Source organism: Pelophylax lessonae, assembly GCF_965119305.1.
Source record: "Pelophylax lessonae genome assembly, chromosome: 1".
Lineage (NCBI taxonomy): Eukaryota > Metazoa > Chordata > Amphibia > Anura > Ranidae > Pelophylax > Pelophylax lessonae.
This window is the reverse complement of record NC_138768.1, coordinates 389,851,421-389,870,704: the sequence shown is the minus strand read 5'-3', so window position 1 is coordinate 389,870,704 and position 19,284 is coordinate 389,851,421.

The window sequence follows — 19,284 nt, the reverse complement described above, 5'->3', positions numbered from 1 at the left end:
TCTCCATATCTGACCCTCTCCTCTCTTCTCCTCTCCTCTCCATGTCAGACCCTCTCCTCTCCCCTCCTCTCCATGTCTGACCCTCTCCTCTCCATGTCTGACCCTCTCCTCTCCATGTCTGACCCTCTCCTCTCCTCTCATGTCTGACCCTCTCCTCTCCATATCTGACCCTCTCCTCTCCATGTCTGACCCTCTCCTCTCCATGTCTGACCCTCTGCTCTCCTCTCCTCTCTTCTCTCCATGTCTGACCCTCTCCTCTCCATGTCTGACCCTCTGCTCTCCTCTTCTCCTCTCCATGTCTGACCCTCTGCTCTCCTCTCTTCTCCTCTCCATCTCTGACCCTCTCCTCTCCATGTCTGACCCTCTCCTCTCCATATCTGACTCTCTCCTCTCTTCTCCTCTCCTCTCTTCTCCTCTCCATGTCTGACCCTCTCCTCTCTTCTCTTCTCCATGTCTGACCCTCTCCTCTCCATGTTTGACCCTCTCCTCGTCTGACCCTCTCCTCTCCATGTCTGACCCTCTCCTCTCCATGTCTGACCCTCTCCTCTCTTCTCTTCTCCTCTCCATGTCTGACCCTCTCCTCTCTTCTCTTCTCCTCTCCATGTCTGACCCTCTCCTCTCTTCTCCTCTCCATGTCTGACCCTCTCCTCTCTTCTCCTCTCCATGTCTGACCCTCTCCTCTCCATGTCTGACACTCTCCTCTTCTCTCCATGTCTGACCCTCTCCTCTCCATGTCTGACCCTCTCTTTTCCTCTCCATGTCTGACCCTCTCTTCTCTTCTCCATGTCTGACCCTCTCCTCTCCTCTCTTCTCCTCTCCATGTCTGACCCTCTCCTCTCTTCTCCTCTCCATGTCTGACCCTCTCCTCTCCACGTCTGACCCTCTCCGCTCTTATCCTCTCCATGTCTGACCCTCTGCTCTCTTCTCCTCTCCATGTCTGACCTTCTCCTCTCCTCTCCATGCTTGCCCCACTCCTCTCCATGTCTGACCCTCTCCTCTTCTCTCCATGTCTGACCCTCTCCTCTCCATTTCTGACCCTCTCTTCTCCTCTTCATGTCTGACCTTCTCCTCTCCTCTCTTCTCCATGTCTGACCTTCTCCTCTTCTCCTCTCCTCTCCATGTCTGACCCTCTCTACTCCTCTCCTCTTTTCTCCTCTCCATGTCTGACCTTCTCCTCTCCTCTCCATGTCTGACCTTCTCCTCTTCTCCTCTCAATGTCTGACCCTCTCCTCTTTATCCCACCCCATGTCTGACCCCTTGTACTCCTCTCCATACCACCCCTTGACTGACCCTTGACTGAGGGGGGCATTGGGTGGAGCTTGGGCGGTACTTTTAAAAGTGGGAGGAGCTTGGGCAGGACTTCCTTTTAAAATGTGGGAGGGGTTATCAAATTTACCTTCGGGCTGAAGCCCCTGGTCTTTTTCCCACCTAGCAACGCCCCTGTTTATAGGGATCCAGAAGTTAAGAATATATGTGGAACAATGCTTTGAGTTATCACTATGTCTGCATTATATTCAACTTGATTTATATTTCATTCTAACTATTTTCACTGATTTTAATTTTTATGTTGTAGTTCATAGATAAAGCATCTATAGCATTACAGCATTAGCCATTGAGTTCAATGAGTTACTATTTATTGATCAGTACCACTTGTTGCTCATAAAATACAACCAATAGACTTATTTAGCTTTTTATGTTTATATATAAGTAAACTCCAGGACACATTACAGAATATACACCACACTCTTTACATCACTCCCTACTCCCAGGGGAGCTAACAATATAATAATGCTAGCGCAATTTTGCTTTTTATTTTGATTAACTATTGTTAAAATTTCTAGAAATTATACATGTGTTTGCATGTATTATTTATAAAGTTCATCATCATCATCATCATTATTATGATTATATTTTTTATTATTAATAGTAGAAGTAGTAGTAATATCATTTTAAATATGAATAAAACAGGAACTCCCTAATTAAAACACAAACACAGCTGTACTAACGCCGCTATTATGCAAACAAGAAAATGTTCTAACGAATCAGTCCTGTCCACACTTGAATATCATTTAAGTATGCAAAAATAGAAAGATGTAATTTTAAAAACTAAGCAAAATCCTTTTAGAAATACATTTCAATATCAGCTAGGACATAGCAAATGTAAATCAGGTAGGATTTGAGTGGAAATGCAATTAGGCCAAGTCATGGATATCATCAAGTAGAACTGATGCTTTCACTTCATCATTATCTATACAAAACTTTACCCGGCATGAAAAATGCAAAGTTATTTCAAAGATTCTGAAAATATCTTGGACAAGTTTTGATTTCTGCAGAGTAAGCACTCTCCGATCTCCTCTGGGGAATTGGTAATGATGGCTGGTTTGAATGTTTAATAGAAAAGGGAATTCTCTTGTTAAGTTATATGTGTCCATATTAACATGCTTCAAAATGCAAAATGGAATACAAATATCTTTCTTTGAATTAATCAAGGAGGATGAAGTTTATCTTCTCTGTCATCATATGACTATATTTCCCCCTGCTGGAAAGAAATGGAAATACCAATGTTAGCAGCTGCAATAATATGTGCTCTAAACTGCAGTTTTTCAAGTTATTCAAGCAGAACAAGATAAGACTTATAAACATGTATTATACACTACTTTAACAAATTTTATACAAATATGCTTCCTGAAAAATGTGATTGTTTATATATATATATTTATATATATATATATATATATATATATCTATATATCTATATATATATATATATATATATATATATATATATATGTGTGTGTGTGTATATATATATATATATATATATGTATAAACAGCTTTATGTTATAAAAATATATTAGGTGGCTGATGATGTTAATAATATCACTGTTATTACGTTCATTTCACTAAACTGCATTAGTTATTTGCCTATTTTTATGTATTATTTGTCTTGGTAATTTTTCTCACCTAAATATTCAGTTCACCTACAATTATATTAAATGGGTTTTCTACTGTTGCTTTTGTTCCTATAAAAAAAGTTATTTGACTCTCGCAGCCCTTTATTTCTGAGGAATCTGTATTGTATCAAAAAAAGCTTACCCCTTTTCAACCTTCCTTAACCAGTTCTGGACCGGAAGGATCCCCCTGGACCTTGAGCTGAGGTCATAGGTGTGCGCAGCCTATTGCATTAGGGTGTGCACCCCAAAGTTTAAATACACATGCATGTGTTTGCCTACATGTATATGGCCCCGGTACATTACTCTCCCTGCTGGCAAAGTGAAATAGAAGTGTGTGGCACTTCTCTTATGGCAGAGCAGATCCGAGGGAGATCTTTCCCATCTCCTCACTAGCAAACAGAGCGATAATGCTAATGTGCCCTAGGTGATTAGGGTGTGCCCAGGCACACCCGGCACACCCTGTGCGCACGCCTATGAGCTGAGGTACTCCTTCCATCTTCCTGTTACCTAAATATGTGGATGCTCCATGTTTTATTATGTTGAGTTTGTTACTATTTACTTGGCTTTCACTGTCTTGCTGACCGGAAGGATGTGCCCCCTTAATGACCAGGCCATATTTTGCGATTCTGCACTGCAATTCTTTAACGGACAATTGCGTGGTCGTGCGACACTGTACCTAAAAAAAATTGATGTCCTTTTTTTCCCACAAATAGAGCTTTCTTTTGGTGGTATTTGATCACCTGTGTGATTTTTATTTTTTGTGCTATAAAAAAAAGAGTAACATTTCTGAAAAAAAAAAACAATATTTTTCACATACTGCTATATAACATTCCCCGCCAAAAAAAATTTTAAATCTAATTCTTTCATCCTTTTAGGCCAATTTGTATTCTGCTACATATTTTTGGTAAAAAAAATTGCAATAAGCGTATTTTGATTGGTTTGCGCAAAAGTTATCGTGTCTACAAACTAGAAAGATTTATGTCATTTTTTTTTTACTAGTAATGGCTGCGATATGCAATTTTTAGCGAGTCTGCAACATTGCGGCAGACAGATCGGACCCCTAACTGCCTTTTTTGACACTTTTGGGGGGACCAGTGACATTACTACAGTAATCAGTGCTAAAAATATGCACTGTTACTGTACTAATGACATTGGCAAGGAAGGGGTTTACCTAGGGGTGATCAAAAGAGTAATTGCGAGCCTAGGGAGTGTTTACTAACTGTATGGGGGATGAGCTTGTGAAATGATCATAGAGACTTGTGATCCTATTTAGAAGGATCACAGGCGCTCTGTGATCATTTCAGAGAGAAGAAGAGTCAGCTGTGTTTACAATAGCTGACCATCCTTCTCTCTCAGCGGGGATCGATTGACATCCCCGCTGCCTAGTGGGTGTGGAAGCGCGCTGCCGGCGCCGCACGCTCGCTCCCCAGCACCCTGCGCGCGACCGACAGAGTTGCATCGGTCCGCGCAGGAGAGCCAGCCTGCTGCAGTAAAACTGCGGCGGGCGGTAGGTAACCAGTTAAAATATTCATGCCATTATTTTTGTGAATTGACTTAAAAAATACATCAGAAATCAATAATATAGTGCATATGAAGCAAAAATGACTTCAGGTTTTGTGTACTAGAAATGCAAACAAAGCTGTGATACACTGGTAAACATAAGAAAATCTAAAACGAGACATCCTAGTTACGGGAAAAAAAAGTTTGAATTTGGGGTAATTACATTTACATTCAGAGGAGAAAATAAAAATGAGCCCTGTCAACAAAAAAACAGGCAAAGAGGATCCTTTTTTAATACCAAAAAACACCAGTTTGTATTGTAATAAGTTCAAAAGACAACCCATCAAAACAAGATTGTTCGATGTTGGTTTCTGCACAGTTTAATTCATGTTTGGATAACTAAATATAAAATTCATGGTAAACTTCCCACTTATATCAATGACTTAGTGACATTACCATGACACTGAGATAGTAAACATTTTTTTTTTTAACAAAACAGGGGGGCTTTATTGCAAGTATAATAAAAAACAACACATGATCCAGTTCAGTACACAGCAAAACAATGTACCTACAGAATATGCAAAGTACAAGTAAGCAAGACAGTAAAAGCCAAGTAAACAGTAACAAACTCAACATAATAAAACATGGAGCATCCACATATTTAGGTAACATAAAGATGGAAGGAGTACCTCAGCTCAAAGTCAAGGGGGATCATACCTTTTCAAACTTCCAGGGGCATCCCCTATTGATATACCTTACCTTGTATAGAGGAAGAGCTGCGGTCACCATAGCCTCCCATGAGGCCAGGTAGCGTCGGGGACAATCATTTCATTATAATTTATATTTGGCATAGTAAAGGAGATAAGAGATTAATAGCTTAGTATGGTGAGGCCTAGGTTCATCATCCCGAATCCACAGTAATGCAAGGGACAGAGAAGGTGCAAGGGTCAATTGTAGTCTAAGGTTAATTTCCTCAAATACATCAGCCTAATATGTCACAATTGAAGGGCACTCCCAGAACATATGTAAGTAAAACCCAGGGTGGAGTCGGCAACAGGGAAAAATGGGGTCCCAACCAGGGAATATTCTATGCAACCTAGAGGGAATGTAATACACCCGGTGAAGGAATTTAATTGAATTAATTTATCTTTAGAGAAGACAACAGGTTTAGGACCTTGCTCCAAACAGTCCTCCCAATTTTCCTTATCTACAGAGGAAATATCCCCCCGCCAATACTCCCACAGTTTCTCAATTTTAGGAGATTCAACACTAAGTAGTGCACCATACAAGGTCAAGAGAGGTTTATCCAACGCCCCCAGGGCCAATAGTTCCTCAATGGGATTGGCTCTGCCATGCTGTCAGATAGTAAACATTTTTTTTAACAATAGTTTTTATTGAGTATTAAGAACAGTACAAACAATATAAGACAAAGAATGGATAAGTAGGTAAATATAAATGTCCAGTGAGTGAGACAAACAGTACAACATGTTTGATCATGACTGAAACAGGTTGAATGATCAGGGCTTTTTTTCTGCCAGAACGCACCGGTACGGAGTTCCGCCACCTCTGGCTGCCCTGTCCTCTCCTGCTTGTCACATTACACAGAAGCTGGTGGAGGACTCACTTCCTCCACCACTTTCTGTGTGCGAGTGTCGGCACTGCAGACACATGAAGCTGGATGTTCCGGGTCTCGACAGTGATGTTCCTGCAGCTCTGCGGCTCTGCCTATCAAGAATGCAGCACGGAGGAGGGGAGGAGGGGCTTGGGGAGGCGGCTTCTTTCTGCATCTCCTGCCTGTTACAACTATGTGCAGCACTGAGCCGAGTGAAGTGCTGTGAATCACCTCCCCTGCTCCATGCTGCATTCCTGATAGGCTGAACTGCAGGGATGTCACTGTAATGAAAAAAAAAAAAGCCCAGGCACAGCTAACAGAGCCATGATGGCTGCATTCCTGAAGCAGTAAAAGAGGACAATCTGTGAATACCAGGTGAGAGAGTTTTTTGTGTGGGGGAGGGAGGTCGGTGAAAAGGTGAGGGCTGGGGGGAGGGTCTCTGTGAAAAGCTGAGGGCTGGGTGGAGGGGGCTCTGTGAAAAGGTGAGGGCTGGGGGGGTCTGTGAAAAGGTGAGGGCTGGGGGGGTCTGTGAAAAGGTGAGGGCTGGGGGGAGGGGGGTCTGTGAAAAGGTGAGAGCTGGGGGGAGGGGGATCTGTAAAAAGGTGAGCGCTGGGGGGTCTGTGAAAAGTTGAGGGCTGGGGGAGGGTGGTCTATAAAAAGGTGAGGGCTGGGGGGAGGGGGCTCTGTGAAAAGCCGAGGGCTGGGAGGAGGGGGTGGGCTCTGTGAAAAGATGAGGGCTGGGGGGAGCTGAGGCTCTGTGAAAAGGTGAGAGTTGGGGGGATGGGAGGGATCTGTGAAAAGATGAGGGCTGGGGGTGGGATCTGTGAAAAGGTGAGGGCTGGGGGGAGGGGGGGAATCTGTGAAAATGTGAAAGTTGGGGAGAGGGGAGGGATCTGTGAAAAGATGAGGGCTGGGGGTGGTATCTGTGAAAAGGTGAGGGTTGGGGGGAGGGGAGGATCTGTGAAAAGGTGAGAGTTGGGGGAGGGGAGAGATCTGTGAAAAGATGAGGGCTGGGTGTGGGATCTGTGAAAAGGTGAGGGTTGGGGGGAGGGGAGGATCTGTGAAAAGGTGAGAGTTGGGGGGAGGGATCTGTGAAAAGATGAGGGCTGGGGGTGGAATCTGTGAAAAGGTGAGGGCTGGGGGGAGTGGAGGATCTGTGAAAAGGTGAGAGCTTTGGGAGGAGGGGGCATTTGTAAAAGAGCTGTGGAGGGGGATTTGTGCAAAGGGGAGAGTTGGGAAAGGGGGACTTGTGCAGGGGTGATAGCAGGGAAGGGGTGTACAGATAATACAGAGGTGAAAGCTGTGAAGATAGACTCTAAATGGGGATGCAGAGGTGAGTTGTGGGGGGGGGGTGCTAAGGTGAACTGTGGAAAAAGTGCAGAGTTGAGCTGGGGGTGGAGGGAGAGGAAAGCAAAGAGGTCTGCAGAGGCGAGTAATTGATGGTTACTTTGAGGGGTGGGGGATACTTGAGGGAAGTGGGATTTTTGCTTGGAGAGAACAAGGGAACTTTGCTGCAGCAAAGTATACAGAGTTCAGTAACCAAGAGTATGTCGTGTATAGCATCGTGCAACAGTGATGGTTTGGTAAAATACAGTACATTGTACATTACCTATTCGTAACTGTATGCTGTGCTATACAGTACATACCTCTTACAATCATGTGTTACAATAATAGGCCCCTGGAGAATGCAAAATACATCACAGCATACAGAGTTGAGCAGTCAGGAGTATGTAAGGTACAGCACAACTGACAGTGTGCAGTGGCCAGAAGTGTGTAAAAGAGAAAATGTATAAAGAGAACAGGGGTCATGATTATATAATGTATAGCACAGTATACAGGGGTAGTGGTTAGGAGTGCGAGTCATATGCCTTCGATTATGTATGTACAGTGTACATTACATGCTCCTGATCATAGTCTCTATGCTGTGTTGTATGGTACATACTGTACTTTTTAATGTTGTGTACTGTACATGTTTAGGGCTACTGCACCCTGTATGATATGCACTCCTCAGCACTGCACAATACATACTCCTGTACTCTGTGTGTTTCTCTTTTCTGAACCTTGCGTCTTCTGCGATACGCAGTTCTGAGCCTCGATCACACCCACTATTTGGCAACTATGCAATTTTCACCTCTGAGGAAGGCGTAGCTGGGGGCAGGGTTTTGGGCGTGGTTGGGGTGGGGTTGTGGGCATGGTTGGGGCGGGGAGTTGGCTGGGGAGGGTGAGTTCCAGCACCTTTTTTTCTGAGAAAAAAAGCCCTGAATATGACAATACTGAACCTAGGAGCTCGCTGTTATTTAATAATCTAGGCCAATGTGACCATGGCTGCCAAAGCTTTTGTACACTGTTCAGGAGGCCTCTACTGGAGGCCATCAATAATTTGTAACCTTAATGTAGGGTCACCAAATCTAGAGTGTTTTCAATGGTGGGAGATTGGATAGATTTCCATAGCCTCATTAGGCTAAGTATAAGGAGGGGATAGTAAACATTTTATTATGCTGTAGAACACTGCTATTGATCTTAAATTAAGCTTGTGCTCCCCATGCAGGGTAAAGCAAAGGGTTCACTTTACTGTCACCCTTTCTTCATACTTATACTTGTCTTTCTATACCATTCTACACCACCAGCTATTTTACAGTTTTGATGCAATGCAGTTGACTTACTAAAGACAAATAGGCTATTCACATTGCAAGAGAACCTACCAGCTTCATAGAAATTTAAGACATGTATGTTTTTCTAAAACTGGAGAGTTCAAAATCTGATGCAACAGTGCATGGTAGCCAATCAGCTTCTAACTTCAGCTTGTTCAATTAAGCTTTGAAAAAAGAATAAACACTTGGAAGCTAAATGGTTTCTATGAAGAGCTGTACCAGCTTTCGCACTCTCCAGTTTTAGTAAACCAATCACTATGGGTCCAAATGCACATGTGCAGACAGCGGTTTAAGTAGTTGGTGGAGGATTGAAAACAATTCTGCGCCCCCTTGGTGGTGGGATTTAATCAATATTTGGGTCGGGAGAAGGAGGGTGGTCTAAATCTTCTTAGGGGAGTGGGGGGGAAAGGGTATGGAGTCCTTATTTAATCCTTTTCCTTACCATTTATTGTTTTGACCTAACTGCAGCATGGTCATTTATCAATACAAATGCTTTGTAAGTGAGAGAAATGAGTGAGAGAAAAGAGTTAAATTCTTATAGCACAGCATCTAATGTGAACCGTTGCACGTGGCAACCAATTCTACATGTTATTTTCCATTGCTGACTTTTAAAAAGAAAGGAATTACTTTACTAGGTGTATAGCCAAGAATTTATTTTCAACAGTTTTTCCATTTTTAAGTCTCACATATATCAGAAAAGTACTAGAGCTGTTAAGTTTTAATATAACTGTATTTCTAGGAAACATTTACATATTCCGGAAAGGAAAACCTGTGGTGCTGCAACTCCTAAATTTAATGTCCACTTGGACTGGTGTAATAATCTATACCAGGATATATGCTGTACATACCATAGACAAACATCAGAGCACTGATTTGACTGATAATAAAATTGTCCAAGCTTTATTATAGCGGTAGTATACTCCGCTTTTTAATTTTTACCTACAGGTAAACCTATAATAAGGCTGCAAAGTTTAGGAGATATTCACCCTGCATGCATTGGCTGACACCAGCGGCACATGCGCTCTGAAGGTCTGGTGTATCTTGCCGGACCATCAGAGTTCATTGCTGGCTCCCTGCCAGAAAGTAAACTCCCGCGCGCATGTGCGGGAGAGACGTCTTTGCGGCTCCGGCCACTCACAGCGCCGGAGCCACCGAACCTGGAAGAGAGGCCGAGAGAACATGTCAGCTCCCTCAGAGGTGTCCGGGCAACCGTGTGAGGGCTTCGTTCTAAGGTAAGTATTTCTAAATGTGCTAGCATGCGATGCGTACTAGCACATTATGCCATTGTCCTGCAGGGGGTTTTTTTTTGCCTTTTTTTCACAGGGGACACAACCGCTTTAAGTATCCATCAAGACATGCAAGTAACCATCATATAAAAGAATTGCCGTGTTTCTGCCTAAACCTTAGGATCCTAATTTTAATCGGCATGATTAAGGCTCTAAGGTTGGGGCAGAAACATGTCAATTTTATTATATTGATCCTTTTATTTTTTTGATGAATACTTAAAGTGATTGTAAAGTCTTGTGGTTTAAAAAAAAATAACAAACATGTTATTCTTACCTCCTCTGTGCAGTGGTTTTGTACAGGGCAGCCAGGATCCTCTTCTTCTTGGGTCCCTCCTCGATGCTCCTGGCCCTTCCCTCCTGTTGAGTGCCCCCGCAGCAAGCAGCTTGCAATGGGGGCACCCGAGCTGCAGCTTCTGTGTTTTCATTTAGACACTGAGCTGTCATTTGGCCCTGCCCCTCTCTTTCCTGTTTTTCCAACTGACTTTGATTGACAGCAGAGGGAGCCAATTGCGCTACCGCTGTGTCTCAGCCAATCAGGAGGGAGAGTCCTGGAAGGCCAAGGGACTTGTGGACATTGCTGGATAGAGATAGGGCTCAGGTGAGTATTAGGGGGTGCTGAGAGGGGCTGCTACACACAGAAGGCTTTTTATCTTAATGCATAGACTGCATTAATATAAAAAACCTTCTGCCTTTACAACTCCTTTAATAACGCATGAACCATTTTATCATCAACCAAGTGGGTGCCGGATTTTCTTACTCTGATATTTACAAATTCACTTTGGTGTGAAGTTGAAAAATTAGGGTGCATAATGCACATGCTGGCATGCATTATACACAAGAGCTACAATGTGTTGCTTTTTTACCATAATTTCTAACTTTATTTAACCACTTCTGGACGGGAAGATTTTCCCCCTTAATGACCAGGCCATGTTTTGCGATTCGGCACTGCAGTATTTTAATGGACAATTGCGCGGTCGCGCAAAGCTGTACCCAAAAAAGATTGATGTCCTTTTTTTCCCACAAAAACTGCCTTCTTTTGGTGGTATTTGATCACCTCTGCAATTTAAATTTTTTTGCGCTATAAACAAAAAAAGAGCGACAATTCTGAAAAAAAATACCAAAAACAATATTTTTCACTTTCTGCTATATAACATTCCCAAAAAAAAAAAATCAAAATTTTTTAACATTTTGAGCCAATTTGTTTTCTGCTACATATTTTTAGTAAAAAAAAAATCGAAATAAGCGTATTTTGATTGGTTTGTGCAAAAGTTATCGCGTCTACTAACTACGGGAAAGATTTATGTCATTTTTATGTTTTTGGTTTTTTTTACTAGTAATGGCGGCGATCTGCGATTTTTAGCGGGACTGTGATATTGCGGCGGACAGATCAGACCCCTAACTGACATTTTTGACACTTTTGGGGGGACCAGTGACATTACTACAGTAATCAGTGCTAAAAATATGCACTGTAATAATGACACTGGCAGGGAAGGGGTTAACACTGTGGGTGATCAAGGGGTTAAATGTGTACCTAGGGGAGTGTTTCTAACTGTATGGGGGTTGGGCTTGTGTAATGAACACAGAGATCTGTGATCCTATATAGAGGGATCACAGGCACTCTGTGATCATTTCAGAGAGAAGAACAGTCAGCTGTGTTTACAACAGCTGACCGTTCTTCTCTCTCAGCGGGGAGCAATCGCGGGTGTCAGGTGGCAATCGGAGCCGCCTGCCCCGTGCATAGGAGTCCCCGCTGCCGAGTGGCACGCATCCGATGTAGACCTATGTCGTTTCGCGCAGGAGGGCCACCCTGCCGCACTAACTCGGCGGTGGGCGGTACGGAAGCAGTTAAATGACACTTCATTCAACTCCATTGCAGCAGCAGTTTCCACCATGTGGCATTAAATGCTTGATGAAGGGGTCCCAAACAGTTGCACCTTAGTTCTGTGATCTTCTCAATAAATATTTGGACATTATTTTCTGCAGTCCATGGTGTGCTGGTGATATATACTTTGATTTGAATTGTCACCAGTGTCCAGCTGGTATATGCTGCAGCACCCATTTACTCTACTGCCTTTTCCTAGGAACATGCGGGATGGGATTATTACAAACAAATGGCCACTAGAGATGTATAGAACTGTTTCCCGGCGAACTTCGCATGTTCGCGTTCGCCGCTGCGGGCGAACATATGCGATGTTCGGTCGGTCCGCCCCCCATAATACATCATTGAGGCAAACTTTGACCCTGAACCTCACAGTCAGCAGACACATTTCCAGCCAATCAGCATACCTCCCTCCCACACCCTCCCACCTCCTATAAATAAGCAAGGGCAGCATCCATCTTAGATCATTCTGAAGCAGTGTGTGTAGTGAGAGTAGGGAGAGCTGCTGCTGCTGCTGCTGCTGCTGCTGTTAAGCTAGGGACAGTTAGTCAGTGTTCCTGGTCTTGCAGTGTTCTTGGTCCACTACTGCTGTAAGGACAGCACCCCAAAAAGCCCTTCTAAGGGCTGGTATTTGTGTAAATTTTTTTTATATATATATATATATATATATATATATATATTTCTAGCGTCCCCAAAAGCCCTTTTAAGGGCTGGTAATTGAGTTGTTTCTTCATATATATATATATATATATATATATATATATATATATATATCTAGTGTCCCCAAAAGCCCTTTTAAGGGCTGGTAATTGAGGTTTTTTTTTTTTTATTTATATATATATATATATATTTAGCGTCCCCAAAAGCCCTTTTAAGGGCTGGTAACTGGTAATAGAGTTTTTCCTATATATATATATATATATATATATATATCTATTGTACACTGCAGTTGCCTGCCCGCTGTGTGTGAGAGGCCACAGACCTACCACAGACTGTACTGTGTGCACACCACACTCATTTCGGGTGGCACAGGCACAGTACCTGGCATTTTAAAAAATATTTTTTTTTTCCTCTGTCATAATTGCAGTGAGTGCTGTGTCAGGTCCACAGAGTGCACTGTACCCACTGCAGTGCACTGCCCACCACTGATATATATACGGTGGCACAGCATCTTGTTGCAATAAATTGAAAAAAAAAATATTTTTTATTATTGCAGTTGCCTGGGCTGCCAGTGACTGTCAGGTCCACAGAGTGTACTGTGCCCACTGCAGTGCCACTGTGTGCCCACCCACCACTGATATATAAGGTGGCACAGCAGCTTGCAAAGTAAAAAAAATATATATTTTTTTTAAATTGCAGTTGCCTGGGTGCCAGTGACTGCTGTCAGGTCCACAGAGAGTGTACTGTGCCACTGCCCACCCACCACTGATATATAAGGTGGCACAGCAGCTTGCAAAGTAAAAAAAAATATATATTTTTTTAAATTGCAGTTGCCTGGGTGCCAGTGACTGCTGTCAGGTCCACAGAGAGTGTACTGTGCCACTGCCCACCCACCACTGATATATAAGGTGGCACAGCAGCTTGCAAAGTAAAAAAAAATATATATATTTTTTAAATTGCAGTTGCCTGGGTGCCAGTGACTGCTGTCAGGTCCACAGAGAGTGTCAAACGGTCAAGAGGGAAAAGAACCGCTCAAGTGAGGGGATAGTTCCAAACACATCCAACCCAGGTGCAGGCACGGATCCGCAGTCCTGATAGCAGCAAATGGAAGAGCACAAAAAGCCGCACAACTGATTGAAGATGCAAAAAGTTAAAATCCAAATTTATTTTGCAGGCAAAAAGATAAAATCATCCAAGATGAAACCAAAACAGTCGGAGACATGGGGGGGGAAAGGGGAGCACGGCGGTTGACGCGTTTCACGGAGTCTTCCGCTTAGTCGTAACCATGCTGTACAATACAAGACACTGCTATATATAGAGGAAAAGGCATTTCAAATAACATGTACCTCCCAGAATGTGCTTGATTGAGCCCACACAGCTGCAGATACTAAATCCCAATTAAGGGCACACAAACAGCCCAGCAGGAATTGTATGTTTGCTTTTGCTTCACCTTTTGTCCAAAAACGCATAGCAAAAAAGTTCTATAAATGCATATGCGAAAAAGCTTTCAATAAAACTAAGGAAAAAACAGTAGTGATAATATAAAAAGACAGCTGGTAGAAGCCAAAAAACTAACAAAAACAAAGTAAAGGGAGAAAAGAAAAAAGAAAAACGAAGAGAAAAAAACGAAGGGAAAAAAAAAAAAAGGGGGAAAAAAAAAAAAAAAACAAGAAAAAGAAAAAAGACAAAGAAAAAGTAAACAGTAAAACGGAAGCATATAGATGTGTTCATACCCAGATGGAACTATGGTATAAAAAGAAATGGTGTATAATATAGTCATGAAGAGCATATATGTGTAAATATATAAGTGGTACACATAAAAATAATAAATGTGTAACCACAAACACATACATCACGTCCATATAGCATATGAAACAAATAGATAAATGGGGGGGGAAATTGTACACATATGAACCCCCAAAAACGTATAACCCCATCCATTGAGTGGTATATCTGCAACTGTGTTCACATACATAGGGCAATCCACCCAATCGAAAGAATATAAAAATAACCAATGAGATATGTAAGAACACTAAACATTACCATAAAAATAATAATAAATACATAAATGCATAAACATAGAAGTCCTGTGTGTCTTTATCAGCATAATGGTATTATTATCTCCTATAAAGATATAAAAATAGGGACATTTAAATGGATATATACCCAAGACATTGGTAACATCTCAGGCATATCCCACATCGATCTAACAAAAAAAAAAAAAATTATATATATATATATATATATGCTTACGTGTACATGTCGACTTAGATCATACTGAACACAGAGTATAGCATGCACATGTGTGAACCACCGTGCATATAGCACAATCAATATCCATAAAGGAATCAGCCACACATTGCATAAATATATAGCCATGGAGGCAAGCCGAACGGAACAACATGCATATATATCGATGAACACATGCATTCCAAAAAAAAAAAAAAGATGCAGAGACCGAAATGGGACAAAAGGGAAGGAGAAATGAGAAAAAAAAAAAAAAAAAGAGAAAAGAAGAAACAAAGAAACACTAAGACATAGAATGGCCAATCAAAGAAACATGTACCATGTATGTGTATGGGATACAGGTAGCCCTCTCTGTATGTATAGTTAAATGTATGTACCCACGAATAGATACATGAATCATTACTGGGAATAAAAGTGAGTAACATCCCATTCAAAGTTTAAACCGCCAGGTAAGCGGGTCTGGAGTTTATGAATCCAGAAAACCTCCCGCTTACACAGAAGGCGGAACACATCGCCCCCTCTTACAGGAGCAACCACACGTTCGATCACTTGGACCGATATCAAAGACAGATCACCGTCATGTTCTGAATTAAAATGTCGGGCCACATTCGTGGATTTCCTCAATCTGACATCACTAAGGTGTTCCCTAAATCTGTCTTTAAGTTTTCGTGTGGTGCGACCCACATATTGTACAAAACATTCTCTGCAAGTAATGAGATAAATAAGGTATGTAGTGTTACAATTAAAAAACCTGTTGATTTTGTATGTTTTGTTCTCAATAGAGGATTGAAAGTTAACACCCCCTAGAATATGGGGACATGTAATGCAGTCCTTAGCCCCACATCGGAAATTACCTTTCAGATGCAACCATGTTTCTGATGTATTTTTAATTGTAGTGCTAAACAGACTTGGGGATAACTGGTTTCCCAGTGTTTTGGCCCTCTTGGCGACAATATTCACTCCTCCCTCTAAGATCCTGGCACAGTCCTTATCACCATACAGAATGGGAATATGTTTATTGATAATTTGTTTGATCCTGTTAAATTCCAAACTGTATGGGATGGTGAGATTAATGGAGCCATTATTGCCAGAAGTCTTAGATTCATTGAAATGTCTCTTTGGTGTAAGGAGGCTTATCCTGTCCCTATTAAGGGCAATAGAGTATGCCCTGTCAAGGGTCCATTTTGGATAACCCCTAGCCAAAAAGCGTCTATACAAAAGTGCTGACTCTTTATTGAAAACGTCCAAGTCACTGCATATCCTTCTGATACGAAGGAATTGACCTACCGGTATACCCTTTCGAGTATGAAATGGGTGACTGGAGTCAGCATGTAACAAATTGTTACCAGCTGAGGGTTTCCTATATAGGCTAGTGACCACCTGATTTTGTCGATGCTCAAGGGTAACATCTAGGAAATCAATCCTATCAACATTGAATTGGCCAGTAAATGCCAGATTGTAATCATTGCGATTAAGATATTCCAAAAATAGGTCAAAAGGAAGGCCTTGTCTAGTGATAAAGATCAAATCATCTATATAACGAAAGAATATGACAATTTGATTCCTGTAGGGGTTACTATCTCCAAAAATGTGGACCCTCTCCCACCACCCCATGTAAAGGTTGGCCAGGGAGGGTGAAAAAATAGCCCCCATGGCTGCCCCACACTTCTGGAGATAGTAAACCCCATCAAACATGAAATAATTGTGCCCAAGGAGGTATTCCAAGACCTCCAAAATGTATGTCTTGGCCACCTCAGCCAGATCAGTATAGTGGGTAAGTGAAAAACGTACAGCTACTAGAGCTAGATTGTGGGGAATTGAAGAGTAGAGACTCACTACATCACAAGTCATCCACTGGTAATCTGGCTGCCAACAAATCTCACTGGTGATATTTAAGAGGTGCATAGTATCTCTTAGGTAACTGGGTAGAGTGTGCACAATGGGTTGAAGCTGGCCATCAAGCCACTCTCCCAGTCGTTCATTGAGAGACCCGATGCCAGCGACAATGGGCCTCCCCCGAACCGGGCGTGCCTCCTTGTGCACCTTAGGGAGGTGATGAAAAATTGGGGTGATGGGATATTCCGGTATCAGTTTATCAGACTCCTTAGGGGTAAGGATACCCATAGAGGCACCTCTATCAATAAGCTCTCGCAAAATGGCTCTGAACCTATTCAAGGGGTCACCACTTAGTCTTATATATGTATCCGTATCAGACAATTGCCTGAGAGCTTCCATTTTGTATTCACCTTTGTCTAATATGACTACCGATCCCCCTTTATCCGCATTCCTAATAACAATAGAGTCATCCTCCATCAAAGATATTAAAGCATTCCTTTCCTGTACATTCAGATTGTCATTTCTCACCTGTACCTTATTGGGAACCGTTTGTTTCAGTTCAAAAATGTCCTCTTCGATTCGTTTTTGAAAGGTGTCCATCTGGGGTACCCGTGACTGAACAGGATAAAAATATGAGGGTACTTTGAATGAAACTTTGTTGACATTATCCTCTTTCTCCTGTACAGCATCTCGATTTTCCATCATTAAGTCCTCCAGATCGATGGTCGCACAATGTTCTCTAAAAGATCTCGGTGATTCTGGGCCATTATCCCCCAATATTGTCACAGGTTGATCCACACCCAAACCATTGTCCACATCCTGAGAAACCTGTAAAGCTGTATCATCCTTCAGAAAATGCTTGCGTAAGGTCAAGTTCCGGACAAATTTATTAATATCCAAGATCGTGGAAAACGGATCGAAATGTGTATGAGGGCAAAAGTTCAATCCTTTCGATAAAAGGCTCAATTCCCCCACGGTTAGGATCTTTTGTGATAGATTAATCACATTGTTGCTTGTCTCATCCTCATGTTTTATTTCCTCTGAGCTCGCAATGAATAGTGGTGATCCCGTTGGCCTCCGGTGCTTCTTTCCTCCCCTCCTTGTTTTCTTTGCGTTTTTTTCTTTTTCTGGGGCTTTTTCTCCCTTCTCTGACCGTTTTTTGAAAAAGGGGTATTGTACGGTGTACCTCCTGATCTAGGGAGTTGAGCATGATCAGGAGAGCTATCCGAGCCAGGTGTACCATAGGGACTCTCTATGACGCTTGTTTCTGGATCGGAAAAGCTCACTCTTTTCTTAAATTGGTGGCGATTCCATCGCTGCGATTTTTTCCACACATATACATTGTCCATTTCATAATCCACTTTATCACGCTGAAACTTTTCTTTTTTGCCATTCATGATCTCCTTTTCAAATTTGTCAGTTCTAGCACTGAGATTCTGATCAAACTCCGAAAATGAAGGCAAATCTTTAAAAGTGGATAGCTCCTGTTGTAACATTGTTATATCCTCTTGTAGCTTTTTTAATTCCAGGGTTCTAGATGTTATGATTATTTTCATTAGTTCAATAGAACAAGTAGAAAGAGTATCTGTCCACAATTTTTTAAGATCCTGGTTGAAAAGATCAAACGTTGGAAATTTCTTAATTCTCAAGCCACGAGGGATACGCTGAACCTCTACATACTCCGCAAGCGTAATTTTCTCCCAATAGGCTTTAATCTCTTTAATTATTAGTTTTTCCAGTTTTCTGAAAGAAGCGTCCATAGGGGCCGAGGAATTATCTGAGTCTTCTCTCAAGAGAGATGTTGCTCCTGTTCTGAGGGGGTTAGCGTCATGTTTCCTAAGTGATCGGCCATTCACAGTCTCATCCATGTCTCCGGCTGAGTGGTATAATGATACAAAAATGTCAAGTCTATAGTAGCTCACATATGTAAAAGGGAACTCACCGAGCCGGTATCCAAAAGCGGAAACAGCAACAAACGGTCAAGAGGGAAAAGAACCGCTCAAGTGAGGGGATAGTTCCAAACACATCCAACCCAGGTGCAGGCACGGATCCGCAGTCCTGATAGCAGCAAATGGAAGAGCACAAAAAGCCGCACAACTGATTGAAGATGCACACATGCATACAACAGCTGACCGTTCTTCTCTCTCAGCGGGGAGCAATCGCGGGTGTCAGGTGGCAATCGGAGCCGCCTGCCCCGTGCATAGGAGTCCCCGCTGCCGAGTGGCACGCATCCGATGTAGACCTATGTCGTTTCGCGCAGGAGGGCCGCCCTGCCGCACTAACTCGGCGGTGGGCGGTACGGAAGCAGTTAAATGATACTTCATTCAACTCCATTGCAGCAGCAGTTTCCACCATGTGGCATTAAATGCTTGATGAAGGGGTCCCAAACAGTTGCACCTTAGTTCTGTGATCTTCTCAATAAATATTTGGACATTATTTTCTGCAGTCCATGGTGTGCTGGTGATATATACTTTGATTTGAATTGTCACCAGTGTCCAGCTGGTATATGCTGCAGCACCCATTTACTCTACTGCCTTTTCCTAGGAACATGCGGGATGGGATTATTACAAACAAATGGCCACTAGAGATGTATAGAACTGTTTCCCGGCGAACTTCGCATGTTCGCGTTCGCCGCTGCGGGCGAACATATGCGATGTTC